Raw genomic sequence first — 22,169 nt, 5'->3', positions numbered from 1 at the left:
TCCGGCATGGGCTACATGAGCCCCCAATAGTTTACCGGATAAATTGATAAGCCGGGCATTCCTGGCTCCACCAAGCGAAACCGGTGGTTTCTTGGTCACGACCGGCTAAAGCTAAAGTTCCATTAAAGAGCGTTTCCACGGGTAGAACCTCCTCAGGGAATATAAGGTTTTCATGAGGCTGATCTTGAGCTGCCATCCAAGCACGAATACCTTCGTTTAAAAGAATATTTTTGGTGTAGAAAGTCTCAAATTCAGGATCTTCTGCTGCACGGATTTCCTGGGAAACGAAGTCATAGGCACGTAGGTTCAGAGCCAGACCGACTACTCCAAGAGCACTCATCCATAAACCGGTTACTGGTACAAATAACATAAAGAAATGTAACCAACGTTTATTGAAAAGCAACCCCAAAGATTTGGGACCAAAAGCGGTTAGCGGTGACCATTGAATAAGTTTCTTCGGCTTGAGTTGGGTTAAAAGCACGGAATGTATTTGCACCATCACCATCTTCAAATAAAGTATTCTCTACGGTAGCACCATGAATAGCGCATAGCAGAGCCGCGCCCAATACACCGGCAACTCCCATCATATGAAATGGGTTCAATGTCCAATTATGAAATCCTTGGAAAAGAGGATGAATCGAAATATAGCTGCTACACCAAAACTAGGCGCAAAGAACCAACCAGACTGACCTAGTGGATAAATCAGGAATACAGAAACAAAAACAGCAATTGGACCAGAGAATGCGATTGGTTATAAGGTCGCAATTGAACAGATCGCGCAAGTTCAAATTGACGTAACATAAAACCTATTAGTCCGAAAGCGCCGTGAAGAGCAACAAATGTCCACAGACCACCTAATTGACACCAACGAGTAAAATCTCCTTGTGCTTCAGGACCCCATAGTAACAACAAAGAATGTGCTAAACTATTAGCAGGGGTAGAAACTGCGGCGGTTAAGAAATTGCAGCCTTCCAAATAGGAGCTGGCCAATCCATGAGTATACCACGAAGTTACAAAGGTTGTACCTGTAAACCAACCCCCTAGAGCGAAATAGGCACAAGGAAAGAGCAATAGGCCGGACCAACCTCACAAAAACGAAACGGTCCCTACGTAACCAGTCATCCATAATATCAAATAAATCATTTTCATCTTTGGTAATTTACTAAGGGCTATAGTCATAGCAATCCTCCTATTCAACTACTTCAACCATTTCCGAGCACCTTATGTTATGGGGGCGCTGGGGATCTGATTTTTATGTATGATTTGATTTCTCGTGCACTGCCCTTATAATTAATTGGTTTCGAATATAAAAAATATTTTCTTGTATTGGTCCATAACCTGACTTAGGTAAATCCATGAACTCAATTCGTTTATTCTTTTCTATTTTTACTAGTCGTCTGAACCATGAATTGTCTTATGGCTCATCAATCAGATAGATGAATTTTTTGAACGAACTCTTCAATTCAAGGAAGAAGCGATCCCTTCTCTCGCTACTGGTTGATCCCCAGATCTACCCCTCCCCCTCCATCAACTAATCTTATTCTTGGATCTTGTTCGTGAAATTGATAAAAATCAATATTTTTATGTATTTTTTTCTATGTGTATTAAATTACTATAGTCTGATATATTTCCTTCATTTTATTTCTTTTATTTATTGTTTTCTTTCTCATATTTCCTTCAGATGAATATAAAACAAAAAAACTCCAGAGGCTATTTTTTCATTTCACGGGTCGAGAAATCCACTTCGAATCTTTTTCTATTTACTTTATGTATATCAGAAAAAGATTCGAAGTTCCTATTTTTCAATCTAATACAATATTTAATAATATTAAATTAAATAATAGGAGACTCAAAATGAAAGTTTTTTTCGCACTCACTTCCATCACATTGGCAGAACAAAAGTGTCATATGTATCGATATGGAAATATTTGATATGTGAAGACATGATTTGATTTAGGTTTCTATCTATTATAGAATAGATAGAATATATAGATAGAAATGGATCTTGTTGTGTTCTGGAATCAAAGAAAGATAAGATGTTGAAAAGGCTCTTAGGTTGTAACTTGAAATAAATGTTTTCTTTATCTCGAATAGAATACCGGATTCAAAGGATTAGTGCACCGGTCACGGCAACATAACAACATTCTTTGGAAACAAAAAAGAATTTTCGGGGAGAAATGAGAGATATTTTCTTCCACCACCGAGAATTATTTGACTCTTGCATTTCAAACAATTTATATGATACATCAGGCCGCTCTTTATAGGTATAGAATTTAATGATTCTAAGATAATTTGTTGTGGTCAGTTGTTAATTTGTTAATAGTAATAAAGAGAATAACGAATAGAAAGTAATGGCTTGCCTGTGGATAAACGACCAATCCTCGGTAGAAGAGAAGGTTCCATTGAACTATTATTTATTTCAGGAGAGTTTTGTCTCTTTTTTACTTAAAAAAAGAGAGAGAGAGGAAGTGCAAACAGAAATGGCAAGAAGATATTGAAACAAATTTGGAAGAGATGTGGAAGCAGGAGTTCATTTTGGTCATGGTACTAGGAAATGGAACCTAGAATGGCGCCATATATCTCTGCAAAACGTAAGGGTATTCATATTACAAATCTGACTAGAACTGTTTTTTATCAGAAGCTTGTGATTTAGTTTTGATGCAGCAAGTAAGGGAAAACAATTTTAATTGTTGGTACCAAAAATAAAGCCGCTGATTCGGTGGCGCGGGCTGCAATAAGGGCTCGGTGTCATTATGTTAATAAAAAATGGCTCGGTGGTATGTTAACAAATTGGCCCACTACAGAAACGAGGCTTCATAAGTTCAGGGACTTGAGAACAGAACAAAAGACGGGGACTCAACTGTCTTCCGAAAAGAGATGCAGCTATGTTGAAGAGACAATTATCTCGCTTGCAAACATATTCAAGGGATTAAATATATGACGAGATTGCCTGATATTGTAATCATCGTTGATCAGCAAGAAGAATATACGGCTCTGCGAGAATGTATCACTTTGGGAATTCCAACAATTTGTTTAATCGATACAAATAGCGATCCTGATCTCGCAGATATTTGATTCCAGCAAATGATGACGCTATAGCTTCAATTCGATTAATTCAACAAATTAGTAGTCGCAATTTGTGAGGGTCGTTCTAGCTATATACGAAATCCTTGATTAATAATAAGATAAATAATTTTTTGAACTACATAGATCTATGGAACTTTTTGGAACTACATAGATCTATGGAATCGGTTAATATATCCTGAATCGCACAAAAGAGATAAAAAACTGTGAATATTGTGTGATTAGTTTCGTCGGTGTCAAAATATAGAATTTGAGTAGGCAAGAGAAGATTGAATCAAAATAATTCCTTTTTTTAAGTAAAGTTCTATTTCTGTCAGAGGGCAATATGAAATATCAAACGCACTAAACGGGTTATACGATATCTCTGGTGTGGAAGTAGGCCAACATTTCTATTGGCAAATAGCAGGTTTCAAGTCCATGCCCAAGTACTTATTACCTCTTGGGTTGTAATTGCTATCTTATTAGGTTCCGCTGTTATCGCTGTTCGAATCCACAAACCATTCCAACTGCCGGTCAAAATTTCTTCGAATATGTTCTTGAATTCATTCGAGACGTAAGCAAAACTCAGATTGAGAAGAATATGGTCCATGGGTTCCCTTTATTGAACTATGTTTCTATTTATTTTGTTTCTAACTGGTCGGGTGCTCTGTTACCTTGGAAAATCATACAATTACCTCATGGAGAGTTAGCGCACCCACGAATGATATAAATACTACTGTTGCTTTAGCTTTACTCACGTCAGTAGTATATTTCTATGCGGGTCTTTCAAAAAGGATTGGGGTATTTCAGTAAATACATTCAACCCACCAATTCTTTTTACCTATTAACATTTTAGAGGATTTCACAAAACCCTTATCACTTAGTTTTCGACTTTTCGAATATATTAGCTGATGAATTAGTAGTTGTTGTTCTTGTTTCTTTAGTACCTTCAGTCGTCCCTATACCTGTCATGTTCCTTGGATTATTTACAAGTGGGATTCAAGCTCTTATTTTTGCAACTTTAGCTGCGGCTTATATAGGCGAATCCATGGAGGGTCATTGACTAGTTTTTGTTTTGAAATAGTCTAGCCTTTTTTAGCTTAGCGGTCCAATCCAATGTATGCGCAACTCAAGATAATCTACTTACTTAGGGACCATAAATATACAAATACGACGATCTAGAGTAATAAAAAAAGATTACGATATTAGAGAATTATAAAAAAGGAAAGAGATCTAATTGAAAGATCTTTTTCCTAAAATTCAGGGTTGGTCCATTTTTTATTACTTATATTTATATCATATTTACCTTCGATCAATATTATCCGATCAATATTATCTTTATCTTGATATTGTTTTTGCTTATTCAATTTCAATATTATGAGTCCTAATTAGAATAGGAATTTTATGGTATCAATTTAGGGTCTATGATTTTAAAAAGCTGTTCTTTATATAGATATAGAATGATTCCTATTTCAGTCGATTTCTTCATTCAATTCAATGATTGACCAAAAGAAATTTTTTTCATAAATAATAAAATAAATTGCATGAACTTAGCTCAATCAAATACTGATATTGATGTTTTATTTCTATGCAATGTCTACGCTGGTTCAAATCCAGCTCGGCCCAATAATTCGCTGATCCGCCATAACCTAAAATGCCCATTTTTGTATTTTGTTTTCCGAAAAGCCAAACAAAAAAATTAGGAAGAATAAAAAGTCCAATTTTGTGATATATCCATCCCTACCGCTATTTGTTTTTATTTTGTTCTATTTATTTAGTTGTTCTATAAATTATGACCTTGATAACGCTCTAGATTCATATCAGGATCATTAAATAGAAAGTTTAATGAAAAGAAAAGAGAAAAGTAAACAAAAAGAAGACTTTTTGTTTTCATTTTCAAATTGATTATTGATCGATTTATTTGGCAATAACGAAAGGATTCCTAGTAACTAGTAATCCGCGTCGCTCTCACTCAAAGTGCATACCCGTATGGATATCAATATATTACTCGCGCCTTTGTTTGTTACAACCCGGCTTCGAATCTAAAAATCTAAATAGAAAATGGCTTGAATGAAATCATAAGACTATCTCTGTTGTACACTTTTCTTTATTTCCTGGGATTGTAGTTCAATTGGTCAGAGCACCGCCCTGTCAAGGCGGAAGCTGCGGGTTCGAGCCCCGTCAGTCCTGACGGATAAAATTTTAAAATACATCAATAGATCCTCCGTTTTCTGTCAAAGGATAAATGACAGAATTTCATTCCCAACGATATCTTTTATCTTTTTTTATTTATTTTTTCCTTTCTTTTGTTGGGGTTTATTTGGAAACTATTTGTAAACGGTGAAAGTGGAAAAGCAGTCAGATGATACATCATCAGATGATTGTACAAGGAAGGCGGTAGATTATCGAAAAGAAAGGGTGGAAAAGAATATATATAATAAAGGAATTCTTTTGATTGACCAGGCATCACTTTTTGTATTCGGTGTGGATAAAAGATCTTCCTATGTTATACTATTCAATTCTCGACGGTGAATCGATTTGATAGCCTAGATATTGTTATTCATGATATTGATCCGATTCGATGTCATTGAAATGTGTCATTGCATTGAATTTACAAGCGACAAATTTATCATCTCTATGGGATTAAATCCTGAGTTATTGCGAAGTAAAAAACAATGAAATTATGGAAGTAAATATTCTCGCATTTATTGCTACAGCGCTGTTCATTCTAGTTCCTACCGCTTTTTACTTATAATATACGTAAAACTGTCAGTCAAAGTGATTAATTTGAATGAAACTTGACTTTTATCAAGGAGTTAAGAAAAAGGATTCAAATCTCGTCTTAAATAAAATGAATGGACTAGAATCAGCAGTATCCTATAAACTCGATAGTATGGTAGAAAAAAATATGAATCTTTCTACCATACTATCTATATCTATTATTGTAATGTAGAAAGATACAAGCTTAATATAGATGAATCCACAATATGTATCTTCATACATGTCGATATCAATTAAAGATATGTACTGTACATAGTATCTCAATTTTATTTCTTCGCTTGATCTATTTTATTTGTGTTGATTTCAATTAATCTGAAATAATTGAAAGGCAAGTCTTACGATTTTATAATTCTTTCATTTCATGGATTTGATTTTTTGTGGATACCGAGATTCCTATTAAAATAATCAGAAATGAGGAAAAATGGAATGGAATAGGTATATTAATTAATTAATAAAAAAAAGAAAACCAAGTAATCTTTTTTTGAACATTCCAAAGAAGTAATTGTTGAGCAACTGACAGATGATCCAAAGAGTTCTATGGTAACTTTTCTTCGTATTTCGTTTCGAAAAAGGGTATACCCTGCCGATTTTGAATTTAACTTTGATCCATGATATGAAATGAGTCAATAAAGCATTTCATAAATGAAATTCAAATAAAACAGGGGTAAGTGTCAATATGTGACTACACTAAGGCAAGATCTTATTAAATGAAATTAAATAAAAAGACTTTTTTTCTCTTTGAACAGTAAAGAGGAGGGAAATAAAACAAGCAAATACAGAAACAAAGGGGTTCCTTGTCCCTCATTGTCCGTTCATAACTCTGGTAAGAGCTGGTTCATCAAAATAGAAAATTTAGGAAGAATTTTTTTATTGCCTATCATCCGGATCCCTTTACTTTCGAAATACGAACATGGGGATTATTGAAATGTTTATTTGATTTTGATTGAAAAGGTGTTATTCATAGAATACATTACTCCACTAGAATCCAAGAATTTCGAAATGAAGACTAATAAAATAGTTAAAATAAAAAAGGCTTTGCAAAACGATCTAGAAAACAATTGATACGGTTTGATTCCTCAACCCCAATTAGAGTACCCTAGAGCCCACTTCTTCCCATACTACGAGTGAAAGGAAAATGTAAAGACTACCATTAAAGCAGCCCAAGCAAGACTTACTATCCATGTGTATTATGTCCCTATCTCATGAATATGAAACAAATATGAAGGAATTCAATTTTTCCATTATTGTTCACTAATAATAGTGTAATTACTGCAGAGTCAAAAGAAAAGGGAATTGTGACACGCCACCGTTGATGAATCACTTGATAAATCCGCTTATAACAAGCTCTTATATGATTTCGAGTAAAATCGAGAACCATTACACAAGCAAAATGCGCAGTAACACTTTTGAAGTATCAAAAGAATGTTACTCACATGTATCAATAATAAGACTTATTCTTTCTTTGGTGTCCTCATTAAGTAAAGCCAATTATCTATCCAATCTAATATTAATTGATGCCTGAACACTCAGAGACTTTCATCCGTCTGTATACAAAGTATCTTCCAACCCTTCTACAACCATTCATTAGTTAATTAGACACTCCTGTTATCCAATCTAATTCAAGACCTCTAGTAGCCACCCATTAGTAAGGGGCCCTATATCAAGATTTACTGATTCCTTCCACTACTTTAGTTTTTCCTTGAATCCTAGACGTTAGGAGACGTTAGATTTCGAGTTTTTGTTGATCAGGCGACACCCGGATTTGAACTGGGGAATAAGGATTTGCAGTCCCCCCTTACCGCTCGGCCATGTCGCCAAAAGGTTACAAACAAAAAAGGAGAGTATCTCCTTTTTCATTTTTAGATCGGATCCATACCTTCAATTGGTTATAGTATCTCAAGACACACAATATCTAAAACTTTCCTTTTCTATTGAAAAGAAAATGGATTCTCAGTTACAAAAGTAAAAATTCAGGACAAATAAATTGGAACCATTAACTATTGACTGCAAATTTATGGACGATTCTTCTTCACTTGTCTTTTTCTAATGGTATAAGAAAATAAACTGATACATAACTAAATTGATTTTTTTTCAATAAAAAAACTTTTAATTTCAAGTATATTATAATAATATAACAGCAATTATCAGTCTATGTAAACCCCAGAGCATAAGTTGTTACACAGTTATAGTTATCTAATGAGGTATTTTATCTATCTAGATATGATGTCCATAGGAATCAGCAAGAAATTATCGTGTTTCAATTTTCATTGAATAGATTAAAATAAAAGAAAAATAGAATTTTGATAGAGCACGCCATGTCTTGTCTCCATTAGAGCGTTATAATGGAATAAAAGAAAGACATATATAAATAGAAATGCTATATCTGCACCTGTTTAATAAATAGAAGCCCTTTTCGTACGCACTTCAATCATATTCTAAATATTCTACTAAAAATAAAAACTAAAAGGGTAAAACATCTATCTTCTGCGAATCGTTTTTGAACAATGGAGTCCATGAAAAATTAAGCGCTAGAAAAATCAACCTCTCCCTATATATATTTTATGATTATTTTGTCTTTATCTCAACGAACAGATCAAATCAGGAATTCCTTTCATTTTCTGGTATTCAATCGGATTGGAATATGTAATATCATAATAATGGTAGAAATTGAATTTTTTTTTTTTATATCTATACAAAACAAAACTCCATGCGGCTAAATGGCATTTATCAATTCTTTTTCTGTATCTGTTTGTTATAAATATAAATTAAAATTTGAGTATAATTTTTCTTCTTCCGTTCATACGCATTTCATATTTCATACATTCCATATATTATATGGTATATGGAGTTAGATAAAATTTCATGTGATTCAGTAAACAGAATAGAAATTCAATTCATCATTATTAGATCGATTCGTAGGATCTGATGAAGAATGAAAAAGAATGGGATTTTTTGAGAAATGGGAAATTCAAAATGCTCGGGGATGAAAATGGGAAATGTCTACAATACCTGGGTTGAATCAGATACAATTTGAAGGATTTTGTGGGTTCATGGATCGGGGCTTAATAGAAGAACTTATAAGTTTCCAAAATTGAAGATACAGAGCAAGAAATTGAATTTCAATTATTTGTGGAAACATATCAATTGGTGGAACCGTTGATAAAAGAAAGGATGCTATATGAACTACATATTCTTCTGAATTATATGTATCCGCAGGATTAATTTGGAAACCAGTAAGGATATGCAAGAACAAACAATTTTTATTGGAAACATTCCTTTAATGAACTCCCTCGGAACTTCTATAGTAAATGGAATATACAGAATTGTGATCAATCAAATATTGCAAAGCCCCGGTATCTATTATCGATCAGAATTGGATCATAACGGAATTTCGGTCTATACTGGTACCATAATATCAGATTGGGGAGGGAGGTTAGAATTAGAGATTGATAGAAAAGCAAGGATATGGGCTCGTGTAAGTAGGAAACAGAAAATATCTATTCTAGTTCTATCATCAGCTATGGGTTCGAATCTAAGAGAAATTCTAGAGAATGTTTGCTACCCTGAGATTTTCTTGTCTTTCCTGACCGATAAGGAAAAAAAATTGGGTCAAAAGAAAATGCCATTTTGGAGTTTTATCAACAATTTTCTTGTGTAGGGGATCCGGTATTTTCTGAACTTGTGTAAGGAATTACAAAAGAAATTCTTTCAGCAAAGATGTGAATTAGGAAGGATTGGTCGACGAAATATGAACCAGAGATTGAATCATACTTAACAATACATTTTTGTTACCGCGAGATATATTGGCAGCTGCGGATCGTTTGATTGGAATGAAATTTGAATGGGCACTTGACGATATGAATCATTTGAAAAATAAGCGTATTCGTTCTGTAGCGGATCTCTTACAAGATCAATCGGATTGGCTCTGGTTCGTTTAGAAATGTTAGAGGAACTTATGGAGCAATTAGTATAAATTGATACTCGACTGGTGATTACCAATTGACACGTCTGAAGGATCAATGTTGACTTATCGATCCTAGCAATTGATTATTGGGGGCTCTGTCCATTTTATAAAATTTTGAGAGATCAAAAAAGCACAGATGCTTTATTTATCCCAAGTCGAGATGAATATTATATGGTAGCGGCAGGAAATTTGGCCTTGAATCAGGGTATTCAGGAAGAACAGGTTGTTCCGGCTCGATACCGCCAAGAATTCCTGACTATTGCATGGGAACAAGTTCATCTTCGAAGTATTTTTCCTTTTTTTTTCATTGAGCTCCTCATTCCTTTTATCGAGCATAATGACGCGAATCGGGCTTTAATGAGTTCTAATATAACGCCAAGCAGTTCCGCTTTCGTTCCGAGAAGTGCATTGTTGAACTGGGTTGAACGCCAAGGGTTTAGATTCAGGAGTTCTGCCATAGCCGATCACGAGGAAAGATCATTTCCACCGATACTGACAAGATTATTTTATCGGGCAATGGAGATGCTCTAGGCATTCCATTAGTTATGTATCAACGTTCCAACAAAATACTTGTATGCATCAAACTGCCCGGGTTCGGGGGGTAAATGCATTAAAAGGGTATTTAGCGGACGGTGCCGCTACGGTTGGTGGCGAACCTGCTTTGGGCAAAAACGTACTAGTAGCTTATATGCCATGGGAAGGTTACAATTTTGAGGATGCGGTACCATTAGCGAGCGTCTAGTATATGAAGATATTTATACTTTTTTCATACGAAAATATGAAATTCAGACTCATGGACAAGCCAAGGTCCTGAAAGAATCACTAACGAAATACTCACCTAGAAGCCCATTTACTCCGCAATTTAGAAATGGAATGTGATGTTGGGATCTTGGGTGGAGACAGATATTTTAGTAGGTAAATTAACGCCTCAGGTAAAGAATCATCGTATGCTCCAGAAGATAGATTATTACGGGCCATACTGGGATTCAGGTATCCACTCAAAGGAAACCTGTCTAAAATTACCTATAGGTGGAGGGTCGAGTCATCGATGTGAGATGGGTCCAGAAAAAGGGGTTCTAGTTATAATCCGAAACGATTCGTGTCTATATTTCACAGAAACGCGAAATCAAAGTAGGCGATAAAGTAGCCGGAAGGCATGGAAATAAAGGATCATTTCAAAATTTTACCTAGACAGGATATGCCTTATTTGCAAGACGGAAGACCTGTTGATATGGTCTTCAACCCATTAGGAGTACCTTCACGAATGAATGTAGGACAGCTATTTGAATGCTCGCTTGTTAGCAGGAGTCTACTAGATAGACATTATCGAATAGCACCATTTGATGAGAGATATGAACAAGAGGCTTTGAGAAACTAGTGTTTTCCGAATTATATCAAGCCAGTAAGCAAACAGCGAATCCATGGGTATTTGAACCCGAATATCCAGGAAAAGCCGAATATTTGATGGAAGAACGGAGGCCCTTTGAGCAACCTGTTATAATAGGAAAACCTTATATCTTGAAATTAATTCATCAAGTTGATGATAAAATACATGGGCGTTCCAGTGGACATTATGCACTTGTTACACAACAACCACTTAGAGGAAGGTCCAAGCAAGGAGGACAACGGGTAGGAGAAATGGAGGTTTGGGCTCTAGAGGGATTTGGTGTTGCTATATTTTACAAGAAATGCTTACTTATAAATCTGATCATATTAGAGCTCGCCAAGAAGTACTTACTACGATCATTGAGGAACAATACCTAAACCCGAAGATGCTCCAGAATCTTTTCGATTGCTCGTCCGAGAATTACGATCTTTGGCTCTGAACTGAATCATTTTTGTATCTGAGAAGAACTTCCAGATTAATAGGAAGGAAGCTTAATCGGAATGAATCAGAATTTTCTCTATGATCGACCGATATAAACATCAACAACTCTGAATTGGATCAGCCCCAACAAATAAGTGCTTGGGCCAAGAAAATCCTACCTAATGGAGAAACCGTTGAGAGGTGACAAAACCCTATACTTTTCATTACAAAACCAATAAACCGAAAAGGATGGATTATTTTGTGAAAGAATTTTGGACCTATAAAAGTGGAATTTGCGCTTGTGGAAATTATCGAGTAATTGGAAATCAAAAGGAGGGCCCTAAATTTTGTGAACAATGCGGAGTTGAATTTGTTGATTCTCGATACGAAGATATCAAATGGGATACATAAGGCTGGCATGTCCAGTAACTCATGTATGGTATTTGAAACGTCTTCCTAGTTATATCGCCAATCTTTTAGACAAACCTCTTAAAGAATTAGAGGGTCTAGTATACTGCGATGTGTGATTTGATCGAAATTATTATTTTACAGATTAGGAATGAGAAACTGTCATCCCATTCAATCGAATTGGGATGCCCTGGATCTGACATGTCTCTTGGGAAGAGTAACATGAAGCTCAGAATTATGGGCGTATTCAATACTCCCAAATAAAAAGGGAATTGGTCTATGGTCGAGCTAAAAATAAATAACTAGGAATTTTGAGTTGTACCTCGTGAAAAAAGACTTTTTGTGGAATTAACTGTTCTCATTTCTTTTAGTTCTTTAGAAAGAAATGAAATTATGTTCAAGGAAACAAATATGTCATGGTTGCAGGAGTCTACATCGCATATAGGCTTAGGCTTTAAGTTAAGGGCATCGTGGTATAATCGTCGAGGTACCGCAGGACCTAAGAGATCGAATGGAAGGGTACATAGACAAGTAAACCTTTATGACACCCTTTAATTTAAGAGGATTCAGCATTCGAGGGAAGTAGACTACTCAAGAATTTCACATTTCATTTATGTCCTAATTTTGAATTGAATAAAGAATTAAGAAAATCTAAATCAATAAAAGAAGAATCAATCAATGAAATGTTTCTTGAACTTGAGTAAAGAGTAGACCTTTTGGGGGTTCTAGAATTTGAAAGCGAGAACCTTTACTTTATCTTTATTTGGTGTAACTATTTGAGCCGGATGAGAGGAAACTCATGTCCGATTTTGAGGGGGGATTCCAGGCCCTATCCTAATTTTTTCTTTGCTAGGCCCATCGCTAAAAACCTACTTACGATTACGAGGTTCATTCGAATATGAAATTCAATCCTGGAAATACAGTATCCCACTTTTTTACTACCCAAGGTTTCGATACATTTGAAGTCGCGAAATTTCTACCGGAGCAGGTGCTATTCGAGAACAATTAGCCGATCTAGATTTGCGAATTCTTATCGATTATTCGGTGGTAGAATGGAAAGAATTAGAGAAGAAGGCCCACGGGTAATGAATGGAAGATCGAAAATTGGAAGAAGAAAGGATTTTTGTTAGACGCATGGAATTGGCTAAGCATTTTATTCGAACAAATATAGAACCAGAATGGATGGTTTTATGTCTATTACCGGTTCTTCCTCCCGAGTTGAGACCGATCATTCAGATAGATGGGGGTAAACTAATGAGTTCGGATATTAATGAACTCTATAGAAGAGTTATCTATCGAAATAATACTCTACCGATCTATTAACAACAAGTAGATCTACGCCAGGGGAATTAGTAATGTGTCAGGAAAATTGGTACAAGAAGCCGTGGATACACTTCTTGATAATGGAACCATGGACAACCAATGAGGGACGGTCATAAGGTTTACAAGTCGTTTTCAGATGTAATTGAAGGCAAAGAGGGAAGATTTCGCGAGACTTTGCTTGGCAAACGAGTCGATTATTCGGGACGTTCTGTCATTGTTGTTGGCCCCTCACTTTCATTACATCGCTGTGGATTGCCTCGCGAAATAGCAATAGAGCTTTTCCAGACATTTGTAATTCGCGGTCTAATTAGACAACATCTTGCTCCGAACATAGGAGTTGCAGAGTAAAATTCGGGAAAAAGGCCGATTGTATGGGAAATACTGCAAGAAGTTATGGGGACATCCTGTATTGTTGAATAGAGCGCCTACCTGCATAGATTAGGTATACAGGCATTCCAACCTATTTTAGTGGAAGGACGCGCTATTTGTTTACATCCATTAGTTTGTAAGGGATTCAATGCAGACTTTGATGGGGATCAAATGGCAGTTCATGTACTTTATCTTTAGAGGGCAAGGAGGCTCGTTTACTTATGTTTTCTCATATGAATCTCTTTGTCTCCAGCTATTGGGGATCCCATTTCCGTACCTACTCAAGATATGCTTATTGGGCTCTATGTATTAACGAGTGGGAATCGTCGAGGTATTTGTGCGAATAGGTATAATCCATGGAATCGAAAAAGCTATCAAAATGAAAGAATTGACGATAATAACTATAAGTCTACAAGGAGCCTTTTTTGTAATTCCTATGATGCGATTGGAGCTTATAGGCAGAAAAGAATCAATTTAGATAGTCCTTTGTGGCCTGTGGCGACTAGAGCAATGCGTTATTGCTTCAAGAGAAGCTCCCATCGAAGTTCACTATGAATCTTCGGGTACCTATCATGAGATTTATGGACATTCTAATAGTAAGAAGTTTAAAAAAATTCTTTGTATATACATTCGAACCACTGTTGGTCATATTTCTTACGAGAAATCGAAGAAGCTATACAAGGGTTTTTTTGGCTACTCATATGATACCCAATCATATGGTATCTAAGCTAAAAATTCTATGACACCAATATGAATTCGGGTCTCCGGTTCAACTAGGACCCCAGTTCCTGACCCGACTTTCTACCAAAATCAAGATCGAGAAAAGGAAGTTTTCCAATCATTGACTCAAACCCATTGGCGAAGTCCACTCAGCGGAATAAGGGGTATTTATGGCAGAACGGGCCAATCTGGTATTTCACAATAAAGTGATAGATGGAACTGCCATTAAACGACTTATTAGCAGATTAATAGATCACTGGAATGGCATACATCACACATCCTGGATCAAGTAAAGCTCTGGGTTTCAGCAAGCCACTGCTACATCCATTTCATTAGGAATTGATGATCTTTAACGATACCTTCTAAGGGATGGCTAGTCCAAGATGCTGAACAACAAAGTTTGATTTTGGAAAACACCATCATTTTGGGAATGTACACGGTAGAAAAATTACGCCAATCAATTGAGATATGGTATACAAGTGAATATTTGCGACAAGAAATGAATCCTAATTTTAGGATGACTGACCTGTTTAACCCAGTCCATATAATGTCTTTTTCAGGAGCTAGAGGAAATGCATCTCAAGTGCACCAATTAGTAGGTATGAGAGGATTAATGTCGGATCCCCAAGGACAAATGATCGATTTACCCATTCAAAGCAATTTACGCGAAGGACTGTCTTTAACAGAATATATCATTTCTTGCTACGGAGCCCGAAAAGGGTTGTGGATACCGCCGTACGAACATCAGATGCTGGATATCTTACGCAGACTTGTTGAAGTAGTTCAACACATTGTTGTACGTAGAACAGATTGTGGCACCACCCGAGGGATTTCTGTGAGTCCTCAAAAGAGGACGCTTCCGGAAAGAATTTTATCCAAACATTAATTGGTCGTATTAGCGGACGATATATATATGGGTCCGCGGTATTGCCATTCGAAATCAAGATATTGGGCTTGGGCTTGTCGATCGATTCAGAGCCTTTCGAACACAACCAATATCTATTCGAACTCCCTTTACTTGTAGGAGTACATCTTGGATTTGTCGATTATGTTATGGTCGGAGCCCCACCATGGTGACCTGTTGAATTGGGAGAAGCTGTAGGTATTATTGCGGGCAATCCATTGGAGAACCGGGAACGCAACTAACATTAAGAACTTTTCATACCGGCGGAGTATTTACAGGGGTACTGCAGAACATGTCCGAGCCCTTTTAATGGAAAAATAAAATTCAATGAGGATTTGGTTCATCCACACGCACACGTCACGGGCATCCTGCTTTTTTATGTTATCGGGACTTGTATGTAATTATTGAGAGTGAAGATATTATACATAAGGTGACTATTCCACCAAAAAGTTTTTTTAGTTCAAAACGATCAATATGTAGAATCAGAACAAGTGATTGCTGAGATTCGCGCGGAACATACACTTTAAATTTGAAAGAGAGGGTCGAAAACATATTTATTCTGACTCAGAGGGGAAATGCACTGAGTACTGATGTGTACCATTCGCCCGAATTTATATATAGTAATGTCCATCTCTTACCAAAACAAGCCATTTGTGGATATTATCAGGGGTTCACAAATTCAGTGTAGTTCCTTTTTCGCTCCACAAGGATCAAGATCAAATAAACATTCATTATCTTTCTGCCGAACGAAGATATATTTCTAGATTCTCAGTGAATAATGATCAAGGAGACACAACTTATTTAGTTCGGATTTTCGGATAAAAAGAAGAGAGGATTTACGATTATTCAGAATTGAATCGAATAATAGGTACTGGGCATTGTGATTTCATATATTCTGCTATTCTCCACGAGAATGCTGATTTATTGGCAAAGAGACGAAGAAATAGATTTATTATTCCATTTCAATTGATTCAAGACCAAGAGAAAGAACTAATGCTACATTCCCATTCCGGTATCTCGATGGAAATACCCATAAATGGTATTTTCCGTAGAAAAAGTATTCTTGCTTTTTTTGACGATCCTCGATACAGAAGAAAGAGTTCAGGAATTACTAAATATGGGACTCTAGGGCGCATTCAATCGTCAAAAGGAGGATGATTGAGTATCGAGGAGTCAAAAGGTTTCAAAATACCAAATGAAAGTAGATCGATTTTTTTCATTCCTGAGGAAGTATTTTATCCGAATCTTCTTCCATAATGGTACGGAACAATAGTATCATTGGAGTAGATACCCCAATCACTTTAAATACAAGAAGCCAAGGGCGGATTGGTCCGAGGAAAGAAAAAAAAGGATTGAACTGAAAATTTTTTCGGTAATATCTATTTTCCCGAGAAAGAGATAAGATATCTCGACACAGTGGCATCTTGATACCACCAGGAACGGGCAAAACAAACTCTAAGGAATCAAAAATTGAAAAATGGATCTATGTCCAACGGATCACACCTACCAAGAAAAGTATTTTGTTTTGGTTCGACCTGTAACCCCATATGAAATACCGGACGGTCTAAATTTAGCAACACTCTTCCCCAGGATCCATTTCAGGAAAAGATAATATGCAACTTCGAGCTGTCAATTATATCTTTATGGAAATGGCAAACTGACTCGGAGAATTTCTGACACAAGTATTCAACTAGTTCGGACTTGTTTAGTGTTGAGTTGGGACCAAGACAACAAAAGTTCTTTCGCCGAAGAGGTCTGTGCTTCCTTTGTTGAAGTAAGGACAATGTCTGATTCGAGATTTCCTAAGAATCGACTTAGTGAAATCTCATATTTTTTATATCAGAAAAAGAAATGATCCGTCAGGTTCAGAATTGATTTCTGATAATAGGTCAGATCGTACCAATAAAAATCCGTTTTATTCCATTTATTCCAACGCAAGGATTCAACAATCGTTTAGCCAAAATCACGGAACTATTCATACGCCTTGAACAGAAATAAGGAATCCCAATCTTTGATAATTTTGTCAGCATCTAATTGTTTTCGCATGGGCCCATTCAACGATGTAAAATATCACAATGTGATAAAACAATCAATTAAAAAAGATCCTCTAATTCCAATTAAGAATTTATTGGGTCCTTTAGGAACAGCCCCCAAAATTGCGAATTTTTATTCATCATTTTACCTTTAATAACTCATAATCAGACCTCGGTAGCGAAATATTTTGAGCTTGACAATTTAAAACAGGCTTTTCAAGTACTTAACTATTATTTAATAGCTGAAAATGGGAGAATTTATATTTCGATCCATGCCGTAACATCTTTTGAATGCAGTCAATTTGAATTGGTATTTTCCCCATCATCATTATCATCATAATTATTGTGAAGAAACGTCCACAATAATTAGTCTTGGGCAGTTTATTTGTGAAAATGTATGTATAGCCAAAAGGACCACGCCTAAAATCGGGTCAAGTTTTATTGTTCAAGCTGATTCTATAGTAATAAGATCGGCTGCCTTATTTGGCGACCCGGGAGCAACTGTCCATGGGCATTATGGAGAAACCCTTACGAAGGAGATACGTTAGTTACATTTATATATGAAAATCGAGATCTGGTGATATAACGCAGGGTCTTCCAAAAGTGGAACAAGTGTTAGAAGTGCGTCTGATTGATTCAATATCGATGAACCTAGAAAAGAGAATTGAGGGTTGAACGAATGTATAACAAGAATTCTTGGAATTCCTTGGGGATTCGTGATTGGTGCTGAGCTAACTATAGTGCAAAGTCGTCTCTCTTGGTTAATAAGATCCAAAAGGTTTATCGATCTCAGGGGTACAGATCCATAATAGGCATATAGAAATTATTGTACGTCAAATAACATCAAAAGTATTGGTTTCAGAAGATGGAATGTCTAATGTTTTTACCGGGGAACTGATTGATTATTGCGAGCGGAACGAACGGGCGTGCTTTAGAAGAAGCGATTTGTTATCGAGCCGTTTTATTGGGAATAACGAGAGCATCTCTGAACACTCAAAGTTTTATATCAGCAAGTTTTCAAGAAACTGCTCGAGTTTTAGCAAAAGCTGCTCCGGGGTCGTATCGATTGGTTGAAAGGCCTGAAAGAAAACGTTGTGCTTGGGGGTATGATACCCGCCGGTACCGGATTCAAAGGATTAGTGCACCGGTCACGGCAACATAACAACATTCTTTGGAAACAAAAAAGAATTTTCGGGGAGAAATGAGAGATATTTTCTTCCACCACCGAGAATTATTTGACTCTTGCATTTCAAACAATTTATATGATACATCAGGCCGCTCTTTATAGGTATAGAATTTAATGATTCTAAGATAATTTGTTGTGGTCAGTTGTTAATTTGTTAATAGTAATAAAGAGAATAACGAATAGAAAGTAATGGCTTGCCTGTGGATAAACGACCAATCCTCGGTAGAAGAGAAGGTTCCATTGAACTATTATTTATTTCAGGAGAGTTTTGTCTCTTTTTTACTTAAAAAAAGAGAGAGAGAGGAAGTGCAAACAGAAATGGCAAGAAGATATTGAAACAAATTTGGAAGAGATGTGGAAGCAGGAGTTCATTTTGGTCATGGTACTAGGAAATGGAACCTAGAATGGCGCCATATATCTCTGCAAAACGTAAGGGTATTCATATTACAAATCTGACTAGAACTGTTTTTTATCAGAAGCTTGTGATTTAGTTTTGATGCAGCAAGTAAGGGAAAACAATTTTAATTGTTGGTACCAAAAATAAAGCCGCTGATTCGGTGGCGCGGGCTGCAATAAGGGCTCGGTGTCATTATGTTAATAAAAAATGGCTCGGTGGTATGTTAACAAATTGGCCCACTACAGAAACGAGGCTTCATAAGTTCAGGGACTTGAGAACAGAACAAAAGACGGGGACTCAACTGTCTTCCGAAAAGAGATGCAGCTATGTTGAAGAGACAATTATCTCGCTTGCAAACATATTCAAGGGATTAAATATATGACGAGATTGCCTGATATTGTAATCATCGTTGATCAGCAAGAAGAATATACGGCTCTGCGAGAATGTATCACTTTGGGAATTCCAACAATTTGTTTAATCGATACAAATAGCGATCCTGATCTCGCAGATATTTGATTCCAGCAAATGATGACGCTATAGCTTCAATTCGATTAATTCAACAAATTAGTAGTCGCAATTTGTGAGGGTCGTTCTAGCTATATACGAAATCCTTGATTAATAATAAGATAAATAATTTTTTGAACTACATAGATCTATGGAACTTTTTGGAACTACATAGATCTATGGAATCGGTTAATATATCCTGAATCGCACAAAAGAGATAAAAAACTGTGAATATTGTGTGATTAGTTTCGTCGGTGTCAAAATATAGAATTTGAGTAGGCAAGAGAAGATTGAATCAAAATAATTCCTTTTTTTAAGTAAAGTTCTATTTCTGTCAGAGGGCAATATGAAATATCAAACGCACTAAACGGGTTATACGATATCTCTGGTGTGGAAGTAGGCCAACATTTCTATTGGCAAATAGCAGGTTTCAAGTCCATGCCCAAGTACTTATTACCTCTTGGGTTGTAATTGCTATCTTATTAGGTTCCGCTGTTATCGCTGTTCGAATCCACAAACCATTCCAACTGCCGGTCAAAATTTCTTCGAATATGTTCTTGAATTCATTCGAGACGTAAGCAAAACTCAGATTGAGAAGAATATGGTCCATGGGTTCCCTTTATTGAACTATGTTTCTATTTATTTTGTTTCTAACTGGTCGGGTGCTCTGTTACCTTGGAAAATCATACAATTACCTCATGGAGAGTTAGCGCACCCACGAATGATATAAATACTACTGTTGCTTTAGCTTTACTCACGTCAGTAGTATATTTCTATGCGGGTCTTTCAAAAAGGATTGGGGTATTTCAGTAAATACATTCAACCCACCAATTCTTTTTACCTATTAACATTTTAGAGGATTTCACAAAACCCTTATCACTTAGTTTTCGACTTTTCGAATATATTAGCTGATGAATTAGTAGTTGTTGTTCTTGTTTCTTTAGTACCTTCAGTCGTCCCTATACCTGTCATGTTCCTTGGATTATTTACAAGTGGGATTCAAGCTCTTATTTTTGCAACTTTAGCTGCGGCTTATATAGGCGAATCCATGGAGGGTCATCATTGACTAGTTTTTGTTTTTGAAATAGTCTAGCCCTTTTTTAGCTTAGCTTGGTCCAATCCAATGTATGCGCAACTCAAGATAATCTACTTACTTAGGGACCATAAATATACAAATACGACGATCTAGAGTAATAACAAAAAAGATTACGATATTAGAGAATTGTAATAAAAAAAGGAAAGAGATCTAATTGAAAAGATCTTTTTCCTAAAATTCAGGGTTGGTCCATTTTTTTTATTACTTATATTTATATCATATTTACCTTCGATCAATATTATCCGATCAATATTATCTTTATCTTGATATTGTTTTTGTTTATTCAATTTCAATATTATGAGTCCTAATTAGAATAGGAATTCTTATGGTATCAATTTAGGGTCTATGATTTTAAAAAAGCTGTTCTTTATATAGATATAGAATGATTCCCATTTCAGTCGATTTCTTCATTCAATTCAATGATTGACCAAAAGAAATTTTTTTTTTCATAAATAATAAAATAAATTGCATGAACTTAGCTCAATCAAATACTGATATTGATGTTTTATTTCTATGCAATGATTTGGTCTAATGAATTCGTCCATTTAGATTGTATCCATGTGAGATAATGCTAAATAAAAAATAAAAGGAAGAGACGAATTTACATTACAAAAAACGATATAAAAAAAATGATTAGGAAAAAAAGGGGGGGTAAAATTAGGTATATGGAATCTAATGGCTATAAGACAGCTCTTGTCTATCCTTTGAGGAATAATTCTAGAATCCAATTGAATCTAAGACATGAATAGTTGGTTTACGTTATGTAAGAAACACATGTATATGGGATATTAGATATTGACTAGTTATATACGAACATATTGACTAGTTATATACGAACTCAAAATATATCTAATCCAACCTACTACTGTGGAGTTAGATAGGTATTCCAATAGAAGAATAGAAGTTCCTCTGTTTCGTCTTTGCTTTGAATTGAACGAATAAAGAGATAAAATAAAGACAAAAACGAAGAATTCAAAGCAAAGAATGGGTTGGAAAAAGAAAGGAAGAACAAAGTAGTGCGGATTCAAAAAATCTAGTGGATAGGACCTAAAAAAGATGTCGAAATAGTTCTGACGGTTCAATAATCTTCTCACTTCCATTCGGAGTTCTTAGTTACTTCGGCAGGTTGAATCTTAGCGATGGAATAATATAATTAAGTCAAAATTCATTGGATGATTGTATCATTAACCATTTCTTTATTTTGGTGCGAGGAACTTATCATGAATCCACTGATTTCTGCCGCTTCCGTTATTGCTGCTGGGTTGGCTGTCGGGCTTGCTTCTATTGGACCTGGAGTTGGTCAAGGTACTGCTGCGGGCCAAGCTGTAGAAGGTATCGCGAGACAACCCGAGGCGGAGGGAAAAATACGAGGTACTTTATTGCTTAGTTTGGCTTTTATGGAAGCTTTAACAATTTATGGGCTGGTTGTAGCATTGGCACTCTTATTTGCGAATCCCTTTGTTTAATCCTATAAACATGAGAATTTTGTATTTTTTTTTCTTATTTTATGGCTTGGGACTTACTCCTCGCTTTTTCGAATTCTATCAAGATTTCACCCCTACAATTAATTATTCGTTGGGACAATAATCCATGGGAAGGATTAATTTGAGGATG

The 22,169-nt window shown here is 35.8% G+C and overlaps 1 non-coding gene and 7 pseudogenes across 1 annotated transcript; 7 read left to right on the top strand and 1 right to left on the bottom strand.

Annotated features, from left to right (window-relative positions):
- Window positions 1-111: 111 nt before the first annotated feature.
- Window positions 112-1,179, bottom strand: LOC128289076 (photosystem II D2 protein-like; annotated as a pseudogene).
- Window positions 1,180-2,351: 1,172 nt separating this feature from the next.
- Window positions 2,352-3,174, top strand: LOC128289075 (30S ribosomal protein S2, chloroplastic-like; annotated as a pseudogene).
- Window positions 3,175-3,242: 68 nt separating this feature from the next.
- On the top strand, window positions 3,243-4,126 carry LOC128289074 (ATP synthase subunit a, chloroplastic-like; annotated as a pseudogene).
- Window positions 4,127-5,179: 1,053 nt separating this feature from the next.
- On the top strand, window positions 5,180-5,253 carry TRNAD-GUC (transfer RNA aspartic acid (anticodon GUC)). Its single transcript has one exon. It is a non-coding gene; the product is annotated as a tRNA-Asp (tRNA).
- Window positions 5,254-8,817: 3,564 nt separating this feature from the next.
- Window positions 8,818-11,690, top strand: LOC128289073 (DNA-directed RNA polymerase subunit beta-like; annotated as a pseudogene).
- Window positions 11,691-11,714: 24 nt separating this feature from the next.
- Window positions 11,715-14,442, top strand: LOC128289071 (DNA-directed RNA polymerase subunit beta'-like; annotated as a pseudogene).
- A 606-nt stretch (window positions 14,443-15,048) lies between these two features.
- LOC128289072 (30S ribosomal protein S2, chloroplastic-like) lies at window positions 15,049-19,570 on the top strand (annotated as a pseudogene).
- A 68-nt stretch (window positions 19,571-19,638) lies between these two features.
- Window positions 19,639-21,540, top strand: LOC128289077 (ATP synthase subunit a, chloroplastic-like; annotated as a pseudogene).
- The last annotated feature ends 629 nt before the right edge of the window (window positions 21,541-22,169 follow it).

This window comes from Gossypium arboreum, unplaced genomic scaffold (assembly GCF_025698485.1).
Source record: "Gossypium arboreum isolate Shixiya-1 unplaced genomic scaffold, ASM2569848v2 Contig00418, whole genome shotgun sequence".
In the NCBI taxonomy this organism is placed as follows: Eukaryota; Viridiplantae; Streptophyta; class Magnoliopsida; order Malvales; family Malvaceae; genus Gossypium; species Gossypium arboreum.
Note: the sequence above shows the minus strand (reverse complement) of the source record. Positions and strands in the feature narration are given on the sequence as shown.